The sequence below is a fragment of the Apus apus genome, chromosome 3, assembly GCF_020740795.1.
Source record: "Apus apus isolate bApuApu2 chromosome 3, bApuApu2.pri.cur, whole genome shotgun sequence".
NCBI lineage: Eukaryota > Metazoa > Chordata > Aves > Apodiformes > Apodidae > Apus > Apus apus.
In genome coordinates this window covers 116,520,462-116,545,172 of record NC_067284.1, presented here as the reverse complement: position 1 = coordinate 116,545,172, position 24,711 = coordinate 116,520,462, and positions in this window count along the sequence as shown.

Genomic DNA, 24,711 nt, shown 5'->3' with positions numbered 1-24,711 from the left:
GCAGGTCACATGGGGTTCCACCATGCAATATGGTTTAAAACGGGTGAAGAGAAAGAACTATACAAAATTCTCAGTTCTAAGTGATTCTGAGTGTAAGCCAGGTACCAAGTATGCTCACTGGCAGAGCAAAATGTATGCAATCCTGAGTCACTTTAGCATCTTGCAGGATCAATTACTGGCACAAATAATTTCTCTGTTAACACAGCGACTCTAGACAGCGGAAATGTAACAGTGTGTCATAAAGATCCACCTCAAGCCAGGTGAATTATTGCTCACATCCATTGTTCCACTGCACAAGCAGATGAGGATGCCAGCTCCTGGCTGGCTGGGGCCTTCCAACCCCACCAACTGCTCTTAATGGCAGTGGGGATATGTCAAAAACAACTCAACAAACAACTGGTTTGAAGTTTATCACCTGGGATTGTGTGTTCTGTCTTGTTTGCTTGTGTTAAATTGACATTGGAGGGCACGTAAGTGCTATACTTTTTCATTTTAGGAGGGAAAAGATTAATTGTCTTCTCTACTTTGATCTTTTACTCTCATTCATTCTACTTCTGCTCGCTCTTTGCTTCCTTCTCTCTTTTTTCCTCATCAAAATGATCTGAGTTTACTGTCACCTCTGTGTCTGAGAGTCCTTGCATTGCCTTCCATAAGGCAAAAATCAATCAATCAATCAATCAATTGTTTTTACTGGCAAGATACCAAGAAAAAATAACTCTGATGGAAGAAAGGCACTGGTAACAGTCTATCTTGATTGCAAATGTAGTAGTATGACTTAAAACAGACAAAAATTTGAATTATAGTATTTAAATATATCAAAGTCACATTTCCAGTTTGAAGGGAAGAATTATTTGAATTAATGGAGCTTTTAAAGTTTCTCCAGTGTATAAATGAAATGAAAAAACATTGTCCAAAGAATACTAGTAATGCTGAGTTTTACTGTTCATAGTTGCTGTGCTGTCTGTTCCAGAAACCAGAGGAGAGGGTCACAGTGAGATGCAAGCTGGGCAGACTATCAGAATCCAAATGTTTTACAAAAAGTAGTAATACAAAGTACAACTTCTCTTATTTGCCCCTGGCAAATGAAAGCACAGGTAATTCTAAACCTTCTTTAAACAGTATTCCCTCTTCCTCACCCCACATGTCTTGGCCTCTGAAAGCTGCTTGCTGTGAGCAGCCTGCCCTCAGACTCTGCAGCCCTTATTTCCTGAAGTTGTCCTTCAACATCTTGATGTAAGGTCTGACTTACGTCTCAAAGTGGAATTAAGATAAGGATTGGCTCAGTAACTGCAAAGGAGCTTAAAGCACAAGGTGGGGTATTTTGATGTCACTGCCTCATGCAAAGGATTGCAGATGTGAGATTCCATGGAAAAGGACACAGGAAAAAGGTGGAATCCCACTTTTGGTCATTTTCAAAACCTTTCTGAAGAATAGTCATAAAAGCAAAATTGCATTAATGTTTTCTGTTTAAACAAGGCAAATACAGAAAGAAGCATGAGACAGAAACAGAGTTTCAATGTTTAAGAGCACAGGAACTTTAAAAATAGAAAGCCACAGAACTGAAAGCTTAGTGACCTTACTGAGGCAGGTGTGCTGCATGACATGGAAAAAGTTTCATTACAAGTTATGTTCCTATTAAAGGCAATTCAGGGAATGCTCCTACAGAAGAAATAACATGTGAGGGATTTTTTTTTAGATGTTCATGAAACTAACAACATTTCAGAGGTTCTCCTGAAGCCTGGGCTTTGCAATCTGGTTTAAACTTCAGGTTTGGTTCCAATTCCAGGAGCTGCAACATTTGGTAATGGAAAGAATAGGAGGAAGCTGACCACAAAGATCTATTTCCATCTTTGATAAGTCCCGTGGGGAAGAAGTGTCAGTGCTTCATGATGTGAAGAGATTCAGCACATAAAACAGACCTGATAACTGATCCTGGGGACACAAAAGCAAAAAAATCATAGAAAAGACTTATTTAAGAGAATTAGATGTCTAACATACTGTCTTGCAAAAACTTGTATTAAAATTACTTTTTAAGAAAACAAAAGCTCTATTACTCATATACAAAACAAAATCATGATAATAAAGAGCTTGTTCTACCATTTATTTTAACTAGAACATTGACATTTTCTTTAAAGAGAAGATGACTATCAGGAAGCATGGCTTCTGTAAAACATGATTTTTTTTTCCAACACCAACTACTTTTGTTTTGTTTTGTTTTTATTTAATATATTTTATTGGCTAAACACTCAGATTTTGTTTTGGCCGAATCTAATCAAGTTGGTTTGGGTCACTACATCTACTTGACCTGAATTTTATAACACAGGACAAGAAAACCTTCCGTGTGCCTATGAACCAGGCAATGACTTACAAATATGCAGTAGCTGAAGAAAGACTGCAGAAGAGGAGAGGCAGCAGCAACCTGGTCAGCAAGTTCCTTTCTGCAAAGCACAGACCATGAAGATACCACTCTCAGAAGACACTGGCCAGAAAAAGTAATTTTATTTTAATCCTGAGCCATCTCCAAGTACCACATCTGGACAATTCTAAATCAAGAATTGTTACTGGTCTGTGTTCTGAGAAAGGTTACTGCATTATTTCAATTTCCAGCTGAAAATAGAGGAGAAATTCTGGAATGTTTAAGGCTAAGGGTTTTGAAATGTATTTGTCTTGCCTATAGTAGAAGCTATAGTAGAAGGAGAAGAATATATTCAAAGCATATAAAGGTGCAGCAATTAGATGGGTTATCTAGGTACAGTCAGTTTGGCAGAGTTAGTGTTTCAGATGAGGAAACAGGAGAGACATGGATTGGATTAAGGAATGTAATGTAAAGGCTAAGAAACTTTACAGATTATTCTGTTGATGTTTTACTGGCTTTGTATTCTTTCAGATCTAAACTCAGAGCCCCTTAGAAACTAGAACATGAGTATCTGTCCTCAAATTTCTTAGTGCATTTTATCTCACTTAACATTTATTGCACTGCTTCATAAACTGTAAGTTTCTCCATTTGACTTGTCTCTTCTTTTGGCCTCTCAATATTACATTTTATTTTGCCAGCACATTAATATCACTGTGAACATGTTAGATCAGTTCTGAGTTCATACTGGGAATAATGATCTCAGTAAAGCTGCATCTGAACTGAGGCAATGTCCAAGCTCCATTTCCACCTTTATTATGCAGATAGTTCCTGTTTCTACTGGGTAGATGATTAATTTCCATATCCTTTCAGTTCCATGCAATTTCTTGCCATTATTCTACAGATCCACACAAATTTATTAAAATAGATTTTTACTTTCTTTTATCCAGTCTGACCAGATTCTCAAATGTTCTTTTTCTCCATTTTATAACTGCTGACATCAGCCCTAGGAAAAAACACTATTGAAAAAAAAACAAACAAAAAAACCACAGCAAACAACCCAGTCCACATAGAAGTGCTTAATTCTAATGTCCACATAGTTAAATTCTCTGATTTCAATACAATATACTATAATGCATTACACAAACTGTGGTGGTAAATAAAGATATTATATCAAGCAAAAGATGTGTAGATGTTGTGCTTAGAGACATGATTTAATGGCTGACTTGGCAGTGCTGGGTTGATGGTTGGACTTGATAATCTTAAAGGTCTTTTCCATCCAAATTCTATGATTCTATGATCAAAATTATTTTTTTGTTTATTTTTCTTTTCCATTATAGTTTATTTAGGCAAACTTTTCTTGCAGTTTCAAAGTTGTTCCATTTTGACCTTCTCTTTCATTCTTAACCATTCTAAGTCAAAATTCTAGCACAGAGAAATATTTATGACATTCTGCTCTTCAAGAGACTATATGCTTTTGAAGATAAGTCAGTGGAATTAATTTAAATGGCTGTGACCTTTTATTTATAAAAAAGGAATCACAGATTCTGCACAGCAGGCCATGCCTTGTATGAGGTAACATATTTTAAAGATATTCCAGAGAAAACTTAGACAGATATGCTGTGTTTATGGCATCTGTGGTTATATATATGCACACACATGGATAGATGTAGGTATATATATGTATATGAAATTATTATAAAACCAGATAATAACTCACTGTACTTGTTCATCTTGGTGAAGCAGATTAACAGAGTTCCTGTGTTAGAAGCTTTTGAGAATCCAGCCCCTGTTAAAGCTCTGGGATGTCAGTGTATGTTGTTGATCTCCTTGTCTAGGATCTAATTTATGTTGCAGATGCCTTAGTAGCTGCTGAGGGTGCCATCCATCCTGAAACTGTGGGTGCATTCACTTCAACCCATCCTTTCAGAGTTATACCTATGGAAACACTGCTTCCCTCTTACTGAGTCATTCTTTTCAGGAAGGAAACATCAGGAAAGAACAGAGATTTGATAAAGGAATGTAGTAATCACAATGTTCTTAAGAATTAGGCTAAGCAGTTTGGAGTTCTAATCTTTCATGAAATAAATTAATTAATACTTAAAACATATTTCCCTGAACATCTTCCCTTGCCTATTTTTGCAGGCAATACCAGCCATGTGAGAGGAGTCTTTAACTGCATGAAAGTTCTGTGAAAATAAGTTTAGAGAAAATAATTTCAGAAACCTCCTATGGCCCAACATGCACCTGTTACCTTCCAGCTTCTCCATATGAAGCAAACAGAAGTAATTCTGAGTGAGAGTTACACACAAGTGAGTCTTAGTTTTAAGAGATTATTTTTAAGTCTTTTTTCCACTCAGCATGTGTAAAGTGTCAAATACTCCTGTGAAATCCTCCTCCAGGGTCCATAAGATGCCTTCCCTACTGCTACACTGTTAAGACATTTCCCTTTACTTCTCTCTTATCCCAAGAAGTTAATCAAGTCTGCTTGTTTCTTTTCAATTTACTTTCAGTACTTTTTCCCTTGCTATTACCTGAAAAGCTGGCCAAGGCTCAGCCCATCAGTGATGGTGATAACACCTCTGTGAGAACATGTTTAAGAAGGGGAAAATCTTGCTGCTCAACAGCAGCCATAAGATCATCAGCTCCCAACCCCCTGCATGGGCAGGGACACCTCCCACCAGCCCAGGCTGCTCCAAGCCCCATCCAACCTGCCCTTCAACACTGCCAGGGATGGGGCAGCCACAGCCTCCCTAGGCAGCCTGGGCCAGTGCCTTCCACCTCAGGGAATTCTAAAAATGTTGTTGTTACCAAAATCCTTATCCACTGTTCAGTCATTTGTGTTTTCAAACACTGTATTTCCTGGACAGCTGGAGGTTCATCAGTGATCAATTTGAAGAGGTGTGTCAAGTTTTATAGATAAATATTACTATGTGCTACAAATCTGACCCACGTAGGTATTTTTCTCTCTATGTATAATTAGTGTTCTGACATCACATTTACAAACTTTGCTCTAATGTTAAGGGACATGTCAAAAGGCAACATTTTCTTTGTAGCATTTCCCTTTGGCTATGTTTTCAGCAAGTGGGTGTTCTGAAAAGGAATTTATTCCTGATTTATAAGAAAGGGGATATGTTGTATATATATTTAAAATTTTATTTTAGTAATTATGAGACCAGCATCAGCAATAGCCATGCTCAGAATGCAAAATTCATTTTCATGGACCTTTTGGGGTTGTTTGGTTCTTAGTATTTCCACAAACATGAAAAATAATGTGAACATGTAAGAATGGATGATGTGAACTTGCACAAAAAGAGAAAAAGGAGATAATTGCCTTCAGGGTGTTAAGGATATATGTAACATGAGATAGATAGATAGATAGATAGATAGATAGATAGATAGATAGATAGATAGATAGATAGATAGATAGATAGATAGATGATAGATAGATAGATAGATAGATAGATAGATAGGCAGGCAGGCAGGCAGGCAGGCAAACATCTAAAATAATTATTTTAGGTTAAATGAATACCAAATCAGTTTGAAACATACCTTTTATAAAATTTATGCCATATGTAAACACCCACGTAGAGAAAGGAATATTTTCAGTTAATGATATAGTTGCCAGTATTTCCAATATTCCAGATTAACTGTCTCAGCAAAATTGTTCATGCTGATGACAAAACTCAGCCTGAAAGCCACCAGAAAATACCAGCAATTGCACTATGGCTTTTTACAGTAGGGAAAACATATTTCTCAGTGTTAAAAAAAATGTTGTGGTATTTCATCTGATAAAGAGCCTGGAGTCTGGCTGAAACAGTGTGAGAACCTTTCTATTTTCCTTTTCCATGAAGAACTGGGCACCACTGGCCATAGCACAAACCGCTGAGAGATCAGAGCTCTCATGTCTTCTCTTAGAGGCCCTGAACAGTGAAATTCCTCTTGGATGCTATTCCTGAAATCACAAGACTTTTCTTTAGAGTGTGGCTCTGGGCCTGGGCAGTGAATTGGAATTGACTGAAAACCTTTCTAATCCCATTGTGGGACATGACAAATAGGGTAGGAACTAGGGCAAATATGGCAAAAAAATATTAGATAACCTGGAGAGGGAGACTCAGTCAAAGTCAGACGAAGGTAGGTGAGAAGTGAATATGTCTAGCTATTAAACGGTTAAAAAGACTTAGGACTAGCAGGCAAGAGAAGATCACTGAAGCCTCCCTGGGAGGGGAGGCTAAGTGAACTGTTGAGTGGTTATTGCTCCTGAGGAGCCAGCCTAAGGATGGAAAATATCAGGGATATGGACACAAAACAAATGACACAGGAAAAACCCTTAGAGATCTGAAAACCAGGCTGATAAGTGCTCCAAGCCATGTATCCTTCCACAACATGGAAATGATTCTGAGACTCTTATCTAGCTACAGCTACAGCTCTGGCTTTGAAAGTGACCTCTCTGGTGTATCTGAGCTCCCCCACATGCTGGTTCACACAGAGTATAGTAATCTCCTCTTGCAACTAAAGGTAGATGTCATTATGACAGAACTCTGATTTTTCAATTTCCTTTTTAAAATAGTAACCTTTTTTTTTTTTTTTTAATAATTATTTCCTGAAGTCAGGCAATATTGCCATTAAAAATGTGTGATGAGACAATTATAGGCTATATCATAATGTGGAAATAGTAAGATTGAATTAAGAGCAACCATATGAAATTAATTCCAGTACTTTCTAAATTTTAACTAGTTACATTTTTATTGTGATTTTCTAGTTGATAAACATACTAAATAAATAGGTTTTATACAGATAAACAGAGAGAGAAAGGGAGCAAAAATGAATGAATGTGCAAAAATGCTACTACTTTGGTTTGTCTGGAAAATTATTGCCTTGGCAGTACCACACTCTTCCATAACCTTGTGCAGCAGCTTAAAAGAAACAAAGTATATTATATTTTTTGTACAATTTATACCTTTGAAAAAACTCTCTGCTGCAGGCTGGGTAACTCAGACCCGCTATAACCCAGGCTGCTGCAAGCAGCAGAACAAACTCTCAGAACTTACGGCTTTGCCACCTGATATGAAAATATCTAAATAAATAAAATCCATTCCCCATTGTACTCTTAGCTCACAAACATATTTTCTTTCCTCATAAGCCTGTCAATGTAAGTTATTTGGTGGAACAATTTATCTGAACTGAGAACAGACTTACCTGCCAGTTGAAAACAACATTTCTTTCCCAATCTATTTATCCAAATTAAACTCTGGATCTGTGACTATCATGGAGAGCTGATAAGTGTGCACTGATGTATATTATGCAGCTTTAAATAAACATGTCTTGGTTCAGTATCTGCTTCTGGGAGTTGTAGCAGCACTTCTCTTTACCTTTCAGCTGATTAATTTCAGATTTTTAAAGATCTTTCCATTCTTAGTCTTTGTTACACTTTCTTGGCTTGGAGCTTTCTACAATATAGATCAATGTCTTAAATATAATTAGTGTCACTTGGCCTTCCCATGGTTGTATCCACATTCCTGCATCTTGCTTTGGAAGAGGGAGAGAGTCTGCAAGCATGGACATGAACAGGAGGCCAAAAATGGACAAGGGGGAGAAATACATTTAATCTGCCTTTTCATCCATGGGAACTTATTGAATTATATTCTTAAATGTTAAAAGAGTATGAAGATCATTTCCTCAGCACATTCCTAGAGTTCATTGCTCAAAATGGACCCTTATCTATTTCTTTAGTAAGTGATGTAGTCCTGTTGGAAGAGTAAGACCCCACTTTACACATAACTGATATTAGTTGATAATAATGTAATATAATAATGTATTTGCCTCTATTTTCTTTTGTAAGAACAAATCTTTAGATATTATTGTTGAATATTTACTCTTAATTGGTTCGTTTTCATGTGCTAGGACTGAGAAAGGACTAAAGCACCACAACCAGCTGCTTTGTAACTTCCTTTTTTGCAAATACTACATTTTACACACTTTTTTTAGGAGTTTTTTATTTGTAATAGCATTGAATAATGTGCCCAGCTTGCTTCTTTTCCATTTATTCTTAGGCTGAATATTTAAGAGGTTCCTACTGAGGAAGAAAAATGGCAAAGATTACAGTGAAGAAGTGCATCATCTGAAGTGTTAAGAAAATACCAGTTTATTACCCTTTTCTCATTCAGAAGGTCACTAGTGGCGACTTCTTCAATACGTTAATGAGGCCCTACAGCATCATTCAAAGTTACTTCTCTTTATAAGGGATAACATGAGAGCAGAAACCAAGGAATACTGATTAGTTGTCCTGATTTGAGCCAGGATAGAATCAATCTTCTTTCTAGTGATTTTACTTTTCAGCTAAGCCTCTTCTAAGTAACTGCACTTGTTGAAATTAATGTGCTTTTCAGTCAGGTACTATTTCTAGGACTGATAACACTCAATGTTTCCAGTTACTGCTGGAGAAAAGTGTGCAGGACCAAGGCCACTGCTCGGCTCTGAAAATATCCTGTGCTCCAGAAAAGGGAGGAAAGGGGTCACACCTGTGGTCCCCCCTTGGGGATCCAAATCTGTGCATTCCTGAGTCTCTGCCTTCCTGCATCCAGCTCCCATCTGCCACTGACTCCAGGACTCCAGTTTGGGACTTTTCCAGGGCCAGTCCTGCAACTTTGGAGGTGACGTTAGGGTGGGGGATGCAACAGTGGGTTAGTAAATATTTGTACAGAGGTGATGATTTTCCTTTTCCTCACTACTGTCTCATTAAAGCTGTGTAGTTTAGTTTCCAACCCATCAGTCTCTCTCCCTTCATCTTTTTCCCTGCTCAGTAGGGGAAGGGAGAGAGGCTAATGGAGAATATCTGTCATTTCTGCAGTTGCTGGCCCAGTGTTACAATGTGACATTAGTATTCAGGTGTTTTTTTCTTCTTTTGTGCAAGAGAGAACTGAAAATAATTACTACTTTTTTTTTTTTCTCTTTTCTTTTTTCTTTTTTTTTTTTTCCCCATAGTGTAAAAGAAAAAAAAACACAACCAAAGTATCTATATTAGTAAAGAGACAATGAAGACATGGAGGTGCTGGAGCAGGTGCAGAGAACAGCAACCAGGCTGGTGAAGGGCCTTGAGAACAAGTCTCACGAGGAGCAGCTGAGTTAGGGTTTGACCCTGGAAAAGCAGCTTAGAGGACAGAGCTCTTGCTGACCTCTACAGAAATGTTTCTGTGCTAGTTCTGAAAGTACCTTGGACAACTTCAGGAATCAGCAGATAACACTGAGAAAACCTGGTGATATTTATAAAAACTGGCATAACTTAATTAAGTAAAACTGTAGCATAAAATAAATCTCAAGTAGGAACCTAAGAGTTCAGAGCAGGAGATTATTCAAAATGCAACTTGATAAAAAGAATATATATCTATATGCAAAATAATATTTTAATATATTTCCTTTCATCTTTCCTGTGAAAGATGAGATACAGAAATTTGCAGAATTGTTTTATTTGAAAGTCAAAACAATTCATGATACATTTTCATTCTGAGTATTGTGACTTTAGGAATGTTCTTAGCCTAAAAAGAAACGAAATGTCACTGGAAGGAGTGGAAGGTAAAATTTTATTACCAGTTAGGAATCCTACTGGCTTCCCTGAAGCTGGCTTTTTATCCCAGACCTCCATCTCCAGTCAGCCATACTGGGGGGTGGGTGTGGGGAACAACACCAACAAAATCATAAACCCAACTGATAATTACATTTGGTTGGATGGAACAAAGGGGTTTTCTGTGCTGAGCAGCAGGAGCACACCTGCCTAGTGAGCCACCATCTGCAGGGCCTCTCTTTCTAACTAGATCTAAACTAGTTTTGCAGCAAAGAGTTCCCTGCAGCCACAGTGGAAGGCTTTGCTTATCCTGACAGAAGTGTGGAGAAGCTAGCAAGGCCATGAAACTGTGCAATGGACAATTTTCTCTGCCAAGAAAGGGAGTTAATTGCAGTGGATGAAAGAGCTCAAGAGATGCAATGAAATTCCTGGTATGCAGTGTTCTGGTTAGGTGCTCTACTTGGAATTCTCCAAGCACATATGCAGTGTTTCTTAGGAGGTGAGTCTGTCAGGCAGCCAACTTTGTCCTGTGGTATCAGCCTGGGGAATCCACTCCAGATGAAGAAGTCTTTAGCATTCTAGACTTTAATCCTGCCTAAATTCCCTGAGCTTGGAAGCAAAAACATTCGCAGCGTTTCACTCTAAAGCCTTTCACTTTACCCAAAGGCTGCCAAAGTCAACAGAATCTCTTCATGCATTTCACTGGACTTGTTCTGGTCCCTGGGAGAAGCAGTTGCCAGTGTGTGAATAATGGAGTCTCCCTGCCCTTGACTTCTCTTTCTTGATATCCTTTCTACCTTGGATGTCTCACTCCTCATTTATCTCTTTCCATTCATCCTCCACCTTGGCTACTGCTTCCTCATTTCATTCCCAGCACTCTGTGGCTGTCCCACGACCCCAGAAGGGTTGTCCCTAGGTCCTAGTCAGACCCAAGTCCCTTCTTAGTTCCTGCCACTAGCTTCTCAAACCTCCAGGCTGCTCCATATTCCTACCAACTGCCCACAGACTTCCTGCAGTGAATGCCTTCTTTTTGGACCTCCTTCTTATCGTGTCCAGTTGGACTGTCTCTGTTCCATTAAATTCTGGCTCCAGCCTTGCAAAAGAGTTACCACACAATTGCCTTGCTTTGCAGGTGATACATAAATTCCTGGCATTGCAACTCTGTTATTCACTGGTTTAGCTGGTGGCAAAGGAATCAGCTGCTTGTCTTGTAGCCTTAGAGTAAAAACAGTCTTTGCAGATCTATCACTTTTGTTTCTGTGGTATCATTCTATTCATTTGTGTAAGCGTGGAAATCATTTTCTTCAAAATATTGGCAAGATCCTCCAAAATGTAAGATATATTCTGGATTTAAAAACAAAATAAAATTAATCATAGGATCATAGAATGGTTTGGGTTGGAAGGGACTCTCAAGATCATCAGCAAACTTGCTGAGGGTGCACTCAGTGCCACTGTCCAGGCTGCTGACAAAGATCTTAAACAGCACCAGTCCCAGTTCTGACCCCTAAGGAAATGACAGATAAAGGCAGTATCTTGGGACTAAATTCCAGATTCCTAGAATAACCTGGCTGTTATGCAAGCAGGAAAGGAGCAGATCATGCCCAAGGACAGTTTAGCAGTGTTATGTTTCTTTGAACTGCAATGTTCTACTCCCGAGGGGTCACTCTGTGAGATTCAAGGGAGAGGTTTAAGAGAGCAGACCCCATCAGTCACTTGAAAGAGCATGGAAAGTGGCTTTTTCCAAAATGCAGACAGACATTTTTATTCTAATTATGGGGTGATTTTTTTTTTTTTTCCTCAGGTTGCTTTTGGATTAATTTTCCTGTGGAATTCATTCACATCAGTACTGCAATAATACCAGCAAAATGCATCTAACTGTACCCTACTATCTTCTTGGCTTAGTAGATAACTTGCTTTTTGAAAGTCTCCTTTTGTTTTGGGAAAGCACAGTTTAGACAGCAGCTCTACTGTGCCCTGAGCAATGCCTCTCCATGTTGTTGTACCTGAATTTTAACAAGGAGCTGTCTCTAAATGTGTGAAAGAGCTGAATGCAGAGCACTGCAGAGCATCCTAACTTTCAGCTATATAAGCAACACAAAGAGAGGTTCTTTCTAAATCTTATTTTAGCAGAGTTGTGAGGTTTATCATGGGAAGCCCTGTAACAGCCTCCTGTCATTTTTTTACTATGCTTGACCTTAATTATAAGCCCCCAGTTTTCATAATTAGAAGATAATGAAAAGCTATGGCAGTTGTCTCACTGTTGGCAACCCAGCTTCTTCAGGGTGTGGTAATGAATCAATCTGCCAGGAAGGTTTCTGAACAAGGTCACAAAAGTTGTTGTCCAGAAGGTGAGCACAAGCTCTGTAACTGTAAGGAACTGAAAGCAGACCTATGCTTGAACTCCAGTAGAAACCATTTAAGTAGCTTTTGTTTCCATAATAAGTTGAATTGGAAAATAAAACCTTGTAAAAACCTCCAGTTGTGAAGCTGTGTGCACCAGCTGCCATGGACTGCAGATCCCATGTTTGTTGTGGGACCACTCAAACAGGAAAACTACTTTTGAAATCAGCACAGAGGCAGAACTAGGACTGAAAAGCTGTTTTGCTTTATGGGCTTTCTGCCCACACCTATTTTATATAGTCCTTTCCCTAAAGTAAAACAAAAGCACTTGAACATGCTCCCTGGAGGTTTAAACTGCATTTCTCCCCAAACATTTTTTCATCTGTTCTTCATTCTTAGAAACAGTCAAACAACCAAATAGAAAATACAAGTTATTATCTCACTTTTAATAGTCAGTAAGAGCTTTGCTGAATGTAGTGATGTGTCTACCACTCTTCTTTGGCTGCTTATTGCCAAAATAATTTGCTGTTTGTCAAATTCAGCAAATGTTGGCCAGTTTTCCTGGTCCATGAAGGCCACTTTGCTCTTGGCATATATTTGGAAGCAGCATGAAATTGATAGGAACTCTTTTTGCTAGGCAGGACAGCTCTGTAGAAATTTGGCAACAGAGCTTTTCTTTGCCTACACCAGCTGTACTCCATGGACTGCAGGACTTTACAGAGGTTCCTATATATTTTTAAAAGTAAATCTTCTTCTATAAGACAGTCTATAAGACTTAAACGGTCACAAATGCCCTTTCTCCTTCTTCTCTGATCACTCATGGAATTTCTTGCTCTCATGTCTTGTTCTGTACTAAACTTAATTTGCTATTAATAAGATTATTTCCCCCTCTTTATAAATAAACATGTACATAAATATGGAATTTTATAATATACACTATAAGTTGATAAATAATCTAGTTTCCATATATGATATATATAATTTTATAATAAATCACATTGCTATTTATATAGTAATGTATATAAACTTTAAATGTTTCACAAGACCTGTTAGCAAGGAACAGCAAGATGCAAACATTTCACTGTATTCATTCTAACTAATTAATTTCATAAATTCTAAAAAAAATTGCATGCTTATTTTTTTCTTATTGAAATTTTTGTTTAATTTTATTTTAAATAGTAAATCAAAGAAGTTATCCAATAAGGGTTTTATAATGATTGTGTTGTTGAACATTTCAGTTAATAATAATATTTAGATGAAGACATGTAAAAGAATGAGAACCACTACAATATTAAAATGTTACAACTGTAAAAATGAAATGAATATGTAATTAGCTGGCAATGGCATTTTTATTATAAATATTAATTTCTTGGTTCTATGCTATCACGTGAAGATTCTCATTCAGTGGGAAAGAAACACAAATTCTTATTATGGTTGGAGGAATAATGCAAATATGACCTGTATGCTTGCCAAGTCCAGTGAGAGCTTTACTGGTGTAGAACAAAACAAAACCTGTTGCAAGTTATTTGGTAAAATGAGAAGCATGAAAGTCATAAACTCTCCTGTGATTGTTGGGTTTTTTTTTTCTTTCTTTCTGGCCAGCTCACTTTTTCTCCCACTTTGAAGCCATGGGAAACTCAGCATTGGATGAACACAGATGCCGCAAGATTTGCTCACCTCTTTAGTAGGAAAAAATAAAAATAATAATATAAAAAAATCTGTCTTATTCATGCTCTCAATCAGTCCAATCTATAACACCCTCAGAAAAAACTAAAGGGATTATTCTGCTTTTGTCCTTTCTTTTAGCATCTCTCAAAACAAATTGTACATGGGTTGATTAAAGAATACAAACATATGTCTGTATCTTCACTGGTCTAATTTAATTTTTCACTTTTTTTCCTGGCAACAGCAGAACCCTGCCCAGGGATGAACTCTGAGTTTCCTTGAAGCAAATAATTTTATAAGCAAAGAGTAGTTCCAGGACTGTTGCTTTGCGCTGGGAGGCGTTGCTTGCCAGCAGCTCCCAAAGGCAGATCAAACAGTGCTTTGATGGAGACTAGGGCAGAGGACAACTGTAAAGGGATAAACTGAAATCATATGGGAATCTGGTTTTCCTAAAGCAGGAGATATATTAATATTGATGCCTTAATTTGCACTGTATTTGTAATCTTTGCATGTTCCGTGATCTCCTTTGTTACTACAATGTCTGGGGAAAAAAAAAGACCAGACTGTTTCATTTCTTCTAATGAAGAACACTTGTGATGAACATTAGGCTGACTCTAGTAAAGAAACACCTTCATGTTGAAAAATATATTTATTCTGGATTTTCTTTAGAGGAAGATAAATGCGATAGCTTTCAATTAGAAAATCACCTGTGCAATCTCTGCTGCTATAGTTTGTTTCCACCTGCCTCTTAAAGCAGGCCCTTCAGATCCTCCGTTGCAGCTCAACACTGAGCTGCAAATCTGCTGCATTTCCTTAGAAGTCTGAACTCCAGCTGAAACTCCTACCCAGAAGTGAGCTTTCCCCACACAAGTCATCAGGCTTGTGTTTCATTTCAGCAATCCTCTGGCATCTTTCAGGGCTGCCCAGCTGGCTCATGGTCACCTCTTGTGCACCAGGGACACTGGGGTCACCTCCTGCAAAGCTTCCCTAATGTCCTCTAGGCAGTCAGTATATCCTTGCAATTAAATATTTATGATTCTTCAGCTTATATTCTGATTTGCTGATTATATATCACTCGGGTTCTTTGTAATACTTTATAATGTGTAATTTAAATGCATAATTTCTGCCATTAGGAAAAATACCATCAACAAAAATACCAAGTCAGGAAATGCTTATCTGTAAGAATGAGTAACACATTTTCCAGGCCATTTATCAAAGGAAATTAGCACCTGTGTTCTCCAAACTGTCTTACTGCAATTTCCATAGTTAACTAAAGATCTTGAAATACTGCCTGCATTTTTCTGAAGTCAATTTTCACTCAGTATCTGCTCTGCATTATATTCACTGTTACTATCTTCAGTGAGCCCCTGATTTGTTCAAGAAATGGGTGAACATACAGCCACATGTAGTACAAATGTTCACACATGAACATTTAGACTGTGGGATTAAGACAAAAAGAAACATATCTATGCAGGTTAAGACATTTTAAAAAATAGGGGGAAATATAACTGAACTAGAAATAAGCTTTAATGCTAATTAATTGTATTTATCTATCTGTGCCTCTATCTACCTGTCACTAATTTAGGAGGTAAATGGGTCTGATTCTTGCTCAAGAGGTCTCAGACCTCTTGTACAAAATCCCTTGCAGTCTTAATCGATCTGCAGATTCTGAAAAGGCCTTTCAGTCCATCCTTTCCTTCTTTAAAGTGTAGAATTATCACTTGGAACTCTTCTTTATAAATGAAGAATTATCATTAAATATCTGAAAAAAACTCACCCCTTCCTTTTTTTCATTGTGTTCAGTCTCTCTTAAGATTGCAGCTATGGCCAATGCTTACTCTTATTGTTATTATCAAAGTAAAAAAATTACTGTTAAAATCAAATTAATAAAAAAGGAGGATCAACAAGGCCAAATTTCATTAACTGCACTTTGGTCACAACAACCCAAGGAAGCAGTACAGGCTTGGGGAAGAGTGCATGGAAAGTTGCCTTGCAGAGAACCACCTGGAGCTGCTGGTCAACACCCAGCTGAACATGGACCAGCAGTGTGCCTGGGTGGCCAAGAAGGCAACACCATCCTGGTCTGCATCAGGAACACTGTAGCCAGGAGGAGTAGGGAAGTGATTATGCCCCTGTGCTCAGAAAAGGTTAGGAAGAGCATCTAAGGAAACTGTGATTGTTTAGTCTGGAGAAAAAGATGGCTAAGGGGAGACCTTCTCACTCTCTACAACTACCTGAAAGGAGTTGGAGCCAGGGGGTTCGGTGTCTTCTCCCAAGAAACAAGCCATAGGACAAGAGGAAATGGCCTCAGGTTGTGCCAATGGATGTTTAGATTGTATATTAGGAGCAATATCTTCCCCAAAAGGGACATGAAACACTGGATTGGGCTGCTCAGGACAGTGGTGGAGTCACCAACCCTGAAGGGAGTTAAAAGATGTGCCGACATGGTGCTGAGGGACATGGTTTAGTTGGTGGCCTTGGCAGTGCTGGGTTAACAGTTGAACTGGATGATCTTCAAGGTCTTTTCCAAAATAATTCCATGATTCTCTGACTGTGCCAAGGCCATGGGTGATGGCAGCTGGTGCTGCCGGATGCAAACTGCGAGCCAGGGAAGTGGGAGCTGTTGGCTTGGGCAGGAGATGGCCTGTCTGCCATCCCTGCTGCCTGTCCCCAGGCAGGCAGGGGCAGCTGGGCAGGCGGCTGCAGCTCGGGCTGTTCTGCTGCATGAGAAGCCCAGCGTGAGCGAGGTCCTGTGCAGGGCAATGCCTGTGACCCAGGGACACAGCCAGCAGCTGGAGGAACAGCAGGACCTGGCACAGAGCAGGGCTGAGGCAGCAGCAGCCAGGACCTGGGGCTTTTCAGTCTAGAGTGGAGAAGACTGAGGGGGGATATAATTCATGTCTATAAATACTCGAGGGCTGAGCATCAAGAAGGCAGGGACAACCTCTTTTCACTTGTGCCCTGGGACAGGACAAGGAGCAATGGATTCAAACTGGAGCGCAGGAAGTTCCACCTCAACATGAGGAAGAACTTCTTTCCTGTGAGGGTGACAGAGCCCTGGGACAGGCTGCCCAGAGAGGTGGTGGAGTCTCCTTCTCTGGAGACTTTCAAGACCTGTCTGGATGCCTTTCTGAGTGACCTGCCCTAGTTGGTGCAGGGGGGGTGGAGGAGGATGGTGGTGTTGTTTTTTGTCTTTTTTGGGGGGTTTTTTGTCCTGCTCTGGCAGGTGAATTGGACTCGATGATCAGAGGTCCCTTCCAACCCCTAATATTCTGTGATTCTGTGCTTCTGCCACCTGCAGCAGCACCTCAGGACACCAAGTTGCCTGCCCAGCCCCTGGCCAGAGCTCTCCTTATCCCACAGGCATCACCATGTCCTACACAACCCCCTCTCCCCAGGGCCTCCTGTTGATCCTGCAACGTTCACCTCTGCCCCCTCACACTGTTTCAGTGCAGCTTTTGTCAACGATTGTACTGAGAAAAAAATGCAGTGGCAGAGGACAAAGTAGAAAACAGCTAAGAATCCTTTGAATCGTAGCATATATTGGAGAGTGAATTTGTCTCTCCAAAGCAGCACTGGAAGTCTAGAGTCCTTCCTGGGTCAGTAGCACAGAGATTGTTTTGGTTTTCACTCATGACTGTCCTCCCAGGTTCTGCTCTGGTCTTCTGCAGCACTTCACAGTAGTGAAGACACGAGCAACAGTGCTTGCTGGTTACTTTTTTCTTCTCTGTTCCCTCAAATATTGTGAAAACCAGCTCCCACATCATAATGCTTCCGTCAGTGTCACAGCATTCCCTTGGGCAAACTGGTTTCCCATGGCTTGGACTGGTGTGTGCTTTGCTGGGTAAAAAACTATCTGGATGGAACAATTCTGGGACTCTGAAAACAGTGCCCAACAGGTTTTTTCCAAGGGAATTCCATTGTCCCAATATTAAGGTCTAAGGACCTTCTTTAATATGACTGGAACCATTTATGCATTTATAAGTTTAGTCTCTTTAGAAATAGTTGTTATTCTAACACATTTCATATCAATTGCCTGGACTACTATGGCTCAGTGATGAGTATAGTCACAGGACACTGAAATATAAATGATACCATTTTCAGGTTAGTTTAGATCAGATTCCATATTTTTCCAAGGTGATTGCTTTTTTCCCCCCAGTGAATCAGTGGATATAATTTTGCACTGTGCATAAACCCCACCATGCTTTTCAGGTGCCCTGCCTTCTGGAAAAGATGTGCTGCTCCTTCCTTTGCACAAGCAGAGGTGCCAAGGAGCTGCGTGTGATTTCACGTGTGACAGAATATTGATTTCACAACAAGGACAGGAACACACCTTTGAATCACTCTAAAATCTCAGTTAACTGTGTGAAGAAAATGGTTCTTAATTGGCACACTTTCAAAGACCATCAAATTTTTGGTTTAATACAATAGCATTTAGTAACAGTTGTACTTACAAGGTGCAGCAGCATCCCGGATTGATTTAGACATCCTATTATTGATAGAACTAACATGACTTCAAAGTGTTATCCAGATTGAAACATCAGGAGACTTAAAATTTCACCTGACGTTCACAAAAGTCAGTGCAAAAAGCCCATGTCATATATATCCTGTCATACATGGGATATTTTCTTTAGAAGAGGAAGGAAGGAAAGGAATTTGCAGAAAGTTGAAGAACAGAATATATCAGAAAAAAAATATATTTGATTCTTGTACTTTATTTGCAATGAAGGATAAATAGACCCAACGTTTCTTCTCATCAGTTCACTCCTAATCCCACAGCTATTTCCTGACTTCCTACACAGTGGGATTTGGAACATGGAAGGAACAGAGGCTGTAACGTGGCAACCATTTACTTTGGGTTGAGCAGAAACAACTGGTGAGCAGTCCTGTGCACAGACTGCACTTCAGCTCCATCACACTCAAATATAGGGGGGTATCTTCACAAGTGCAGAGGAGAACAGGGGCACAAAGCCAGGCGGGAGCTGGAAGATTCAGAGGAAGGAATGCTCTGTCCAGGCCCCTCCAGGGCTGTCCCAGGACAGGACAGACATCACCACCATTGTCCATGCATGAAACCCATCAAGAGCACTCAATGACACAGGACCTTTGGCCTGAGGGGGTTTGATGCCCAGGCTCTTTGTGCCTACTTACCTTATGCAAACTCTTCACATGCAAGTCAAACCATGCACGAAAAGTGCTGGCATGGGGATAACTCCTGTAGAGAATAACATTGCATATACTTACACTTTTAAAAAGATTGTTTCTTTATAGTTTCATGTGCCCAGTGGAGATAGCTTCTAAGGAGATGAACAGTTTTCTACAGCAGTATTGACTTTTGCTCCAAGAGAAAGTTTCAAATATTCATTTCATAAGCTGATTTTCAAACTGAATGAAGAGCTGCTGAGTTATCTAAGTTTAATAAAAATGATATGGAACATAAAGGTCAGGGATGACGTTATCTTTGCAGCATTCTATTGATATGAGCTTATAGAGATAAGTTATAATATTATTTATTAAAGATTTAATAAACCACTACCTATCGATGGGCCTGTGAGTATCCAGAAGGAAGAAAACAACATTCCTGCTAGGAGTCAGAAAACAACTGAAACTGCTTTTCTAAACAAATAAGCAAGTAAGCAAATAGAAAAAGAAGAAAATCCTTTCTAACTGATGCACTGAAATAGCCTTTGAATTTATTATTTTGTTTTACTTTCATCCTGGGAATTACTCTCATGCAACGTTTTCCATTCTTAGAATGAATTGTTAGAAACATACAAGGTATTGACATTCTTGATGTTTTTTGATGCTGAGAACTAAGGGCCTGATCTTTCAGAACTTTTTCTACTTTTTCCATGGGTTTAAGAGACAGATACTGACACTTTGTCCTGGTTTGAGCCAGGATGAAGCCAATTTTGTTTTCACTGATTTTGATTTTTTTTTTTTTTAAGTGAACTCTTTTAAGCAGCCACTTGCTGAAAGTAGTAGGAAGTTTTCCAGCTGGTGAGCTGGTAACACTGGAATGTTTATAGGTACTACTGAGAGTCCAAGGAGAATTTGCTCTGTTTGTTGAATCTGCTGCTTCAGACATTAAAGGAGCAGAAGTGTCTGAATACCAGCAGACATTTATTTACTGTCATGCTAGCTGAGCACTGGCACAGGCTGCCCAGAATGTTGGTGGAGCCTCCCACCTTGGGGATACTCAAAACCATCTGGAGACAGTCCTGAGCAAATGTGGTTCTAGGTCCTCCTGCTTGAGCAGGAGAGTTGGACCAGAAGACCTCTAGAAGTCCTTTTCTCTAGAGCCTGCACTCAACTATTCATTGACTCTGATTCTGCAATTCTGTGATCACTTGGTCGTATGCTCACCCATAAATAAAGAAGATTAGATATGGAAGGTTTATAAGGAATCTAAAATACATTTGAAGTACACCTACTGTACAATCTTACTTTGTCTTTTGAGACAAAAACTGAAGGCTGGGAATAAACAGACTAGCACTAAATTGTATATATTCTCCTACAGTAATATCTACAATAGTTTATTTTAATTGATTTTTTTCCAGAGCCGTTATTTTATTCTTGGCAAGTTCTTGAAAGAGAATAATGCATCATATTTTGAAGACATTTTTGCAAGCGTGGCTTCTTTTTATATTTTCAGACTTCAGTTGGCCTTTCAGCTTTACTAGTGCATTTTACCTTGTTTATCCCTCTGCTATCCACTGGCCCTTGCATAACAGAAAAGTGAATGAACATGTTTTTATTTAATCTCACACTTTTTGTTTATTCAAATACATTTATGGGTTGAGATTGAACTTCAGACCATTCCATTTACCCTTATTAGGGATGCCAGCCCTCTTTTCCCCTCCCCCTTTTTTTTTTTTTTTTTTAATATATATATATATATAAAATTTTAAAAAATCTATATTGTACTGCAGTTGGTAATGTTCAACCCTTCCCAGACCCTAATATTGAAATATTGGAAAAATATAATAGCTTGACTTCCTGTCCTCTCTATCACATTTTCTCATTTGACTGAGTATAACATACTTACCAGAAAACACATAATTCCAGAACTAACTGAACATAAAATCCGTTCTCAAGTTCAGCATTATTTAATATGAGATGATCTCTGTATACGTTCTTGAAGTCTAGCAGTTCTTCTTTCTTCAGGCAGAGGATAGCTAATGATACAACACTGATAAAGCTTGAAAATGTTGTGAACTGCTAAATGCTACTTTTTTGCCTCAAGCATAATTTGAAAAGGTCATGTGACCTCCTTATTATGCAGAATTATTCATATTCACTTAGTTTCATTAACCTTTACTTTCTTTGCTAATAGATGAAATATATCTATTCAGACCCCATAAAAATGCCTTTTTTGGTCAATATTTGGCTGTAAAAGATAATTTTTCATATGTCTCCTGGGAAGTGGATCACAGCTTACACAGAGCATGATAGTAGTTTGTAATGTCAAGATAAGCAGACTGAATAATAAATTAAGATGTTTTCCATTTTGTGCCCACTGTGACATTTTAAAATTCAAAGCAGGAGTTTTCTATAGGCATAATCTGGTTTGAAAAGACTTCTGGAATTCAGATCTCTAGAATGGCCTGTCTGTTTTCCTTTCATATTGTTGAAAACCAAGGTAATCCGCTCTTTGCTTTTGTTATTTTATCTTAGTAAAGTAACTTTGACCCAGGTCAAGCCTCTACTCTCCTGAATCATCCATGGGGCAGCAATGTGCCCGTGTGGCCAAGAGGGCCAATGGTATCCTGGGTGCATTAGGAAAGATGTGGCCAGCAGCTCTAGGGAGGTTCTCCTTCCCCTCTACTCTGCCCTGCTGAAACCACATCTGGAGTGTTGTGTCCAGTTCTGGGCTCCCCAGTTCAAGAGGGACAGGAATCTACTGGAGAGAGTCCAACAGAGGTTTCAAGGAAGATTGAGGGACTGGAACATGTGTCTGATGAGGAAAGGCTGAGAGACCTGGGGCTGTTTAGTCTGGAGAAGAGAAGGCTGAGAGGGGATCTTATTGATGTCTATAAATATCTTCAGGGTGGGTGACAGGAAGGAGGGGCCAGTCTCTTCTCAGTGGTGCCCTGTGGTAGGATGAGGGGCAATGGATTAAAACTGGAGCACAGGAAGTTCTACCTCAACATAAGGAAAAACTTCTTTACTGTGAGGGTGACAGAGCCCTGGGACAGGCTGCCCAGAGAGGTTGTGGAGTCTCCTTCTCTGGAGACTTTCAAGACTCATCTGGATGTGTTTCTGAGTGACCTGGCCTAGGTGATCCTGCTCTGGCGGGAGGGTTGGACTAGACGATCTCTAGAGATCCCTTCCAACCCCAACTGTTCCATGATTCTGTGACTCTGTGAAAAATGCTTAAATGTACATAATATCAGACATTTCTCAGTTAGGTGCACTTGTTAATCCTAGCACTGGCTGGATGATTTTGTACTACCAAGCTGATCCTTTATGGCTAACAAGTGACAAGATCAGTTACCAGGACTTTGACATATCATTTGCTGCTTACACAGATAAGCCCTGTTTTGTTTTTTTTTATTAATGTGTTGCATTTGTTTGAATTTTATTTACTTCTACAAATGAGGTTTGGGTATGAACTCGATAAAGCCAATATTTGAAGCATTCTGTGCTAGGTCTTTAAACTTTTCCCTTTACTTTGCTGGAAGCTTGTAACATTCTCTTGGCATGTAAAGAGGTAAGTAATGGGATCAACGGTGTCACTTGACAATGAGTAGGGAGTTTGTGACAGCTGTCACAATTCCCCCAGGAAAGATGGCAGTGCTCACCTCCGCTGTACACAGCTCTGCAGCTGTAGAACATTTAGGTCTACACTCAAGTCTTGTCAGATTCATTCATTTTACACAATGAGGTGGCACTTCCACACCTCGGAGAAGAGAACAATTCTCATTAGATTTTTCTCTCACAAGACAGTTGTTTTTTAAAGAGATTTCCTCTTACGTTTAACTTACAGTGGTCCCTTTCTGAATCCTTAATCCCAACAGAAGTTCTTCAGAACAAAGTTAACTTTAACCTCACTCTGCCTACCACCCACACCTTCATGCTGAGCTGATCTTATAACCAAGGTTCAACAAATGAGATTAAAGAATATTAAAGGAATAAAGAAGTAGATATTGTTGGCATTCTAGTTCTCAAAAGAAAAGACAACATGACAGGAGGGACAGACAGACAGACATCTAGGTAGATTGATAGCCTGATGAGAAACTGAGGCCTTTTATCTTGCCTGTGAAGCTGCATTGCATCATGAAGTACATACCACACTTATGGTAACATCTCAGATGAGCCCTGGAATATGGAAGTTGGGAAGGAAATATGAATCTTAATGTTCTTTTCCCCAAACTAGCAAATCAAGTGTGAAATGATATTTTCCACACTGATGATTGAAAGTATAATTTACAAGGAAAGTATACGAAAAGTGCCAGAGCCTCTTATGCCCTCCCAACTCTATATCAAATCGTTCTCATAATATCTCTGCTATTAAGTAATTAGACAATTATCTGTGCTTATTGATTTTGATAAGATTTGAGATGACAGATTGATACATGTTCTGGCATCCAGTTACGACTCGGAACATACCCACCATATTTAGGACAGTCTGTGTTGGGCACAGAAAGAGTAATCTGAATAAACCATATAACACCTAATGTGAAGAAAGAATTACATTGTGTTCCATTTCAACAGGCACATAGAGAGGGTATGAAACAAGAAACTTGAGGAGATTCTGAGCAAAAAGTCAAAATTAATGCAATGATATATTGATAGCAAAAGTTCCATGGAAAAATTAACAAGAGTTATGGAAAAGTAGAAAATACTAAGAAAACCAAAGCCAAGTAAAATTGTGAAGTACTGGGTAAATATTAAAAGATGTGTGTGAATTAGTGCATTTCACTATATGTTTTCTCACGTCACATTAAAGAACAAAACCAAGAAGTGGAGACAGAAAGACAGACATATCAGGAACTGTGCAGAACAGGGTGCTATGCAAGAGTCAACAGATGAACCAACATTTTTCAGGATACAAAAACAATTCATTGTTCTCACGTGGTGGGTTGACCCTGGCTGGCAGGTAACCCCACCCAGCTCCTCACTGACTCTGTCCCTCCTGGATAGGGGAGAGAATCAGAAAAGGAAAAGCAGGAAAACCTGTGAGTCAAGATGAAGAGTTTAGTAAGTGAAGCAAAAATGTCTGCACAAGTAAAGTAAAATGAGAAACTAATTCACTACTTCCCATCAGCAGGCAGATGTCTCGCCCTTGCCTGGAAAGCTTCATCATACTTTGCAGTTACTTGGGAAAACTAATGCCCTAACTCCAAATACTTCCCCTTCCTCTTTCTTCTCCCAGCAGGCCAGTACATAAAGGATGGTGATTCTCTCTGCTCCACTCGGGAGACCTCACCTGGAGCTCTGGGGCTCCCAACATAAGAAGGACATGGAGCTGCTGGAGCAAGTCCAGAGAAGGCCGTGGAGATGATCCTTGGGCTGAAGCAGCTCTGCTCTGAGGACAAGATGAGAGAACTGGGATTGTCTATCCCCAAGAAGTCTCAGGGGAGACCTCATAGCAGGCTTCCAGTATTTAAAGGGGATGCAGAAAAGATGGGGAGGGAAGTGTTGTGACAGAATGAGGGGTAACAGTTTTAGATGGAAAGAGAGTAGATTTAGATTAGATCTTAGGAAGAAATTCTTTAGTGTGAGAGTGGTGAGACCCTGGCCCAGGTTGCCCAGGGAAGCTGTGGCTGCCCCATCCCTGGCAGTGTTG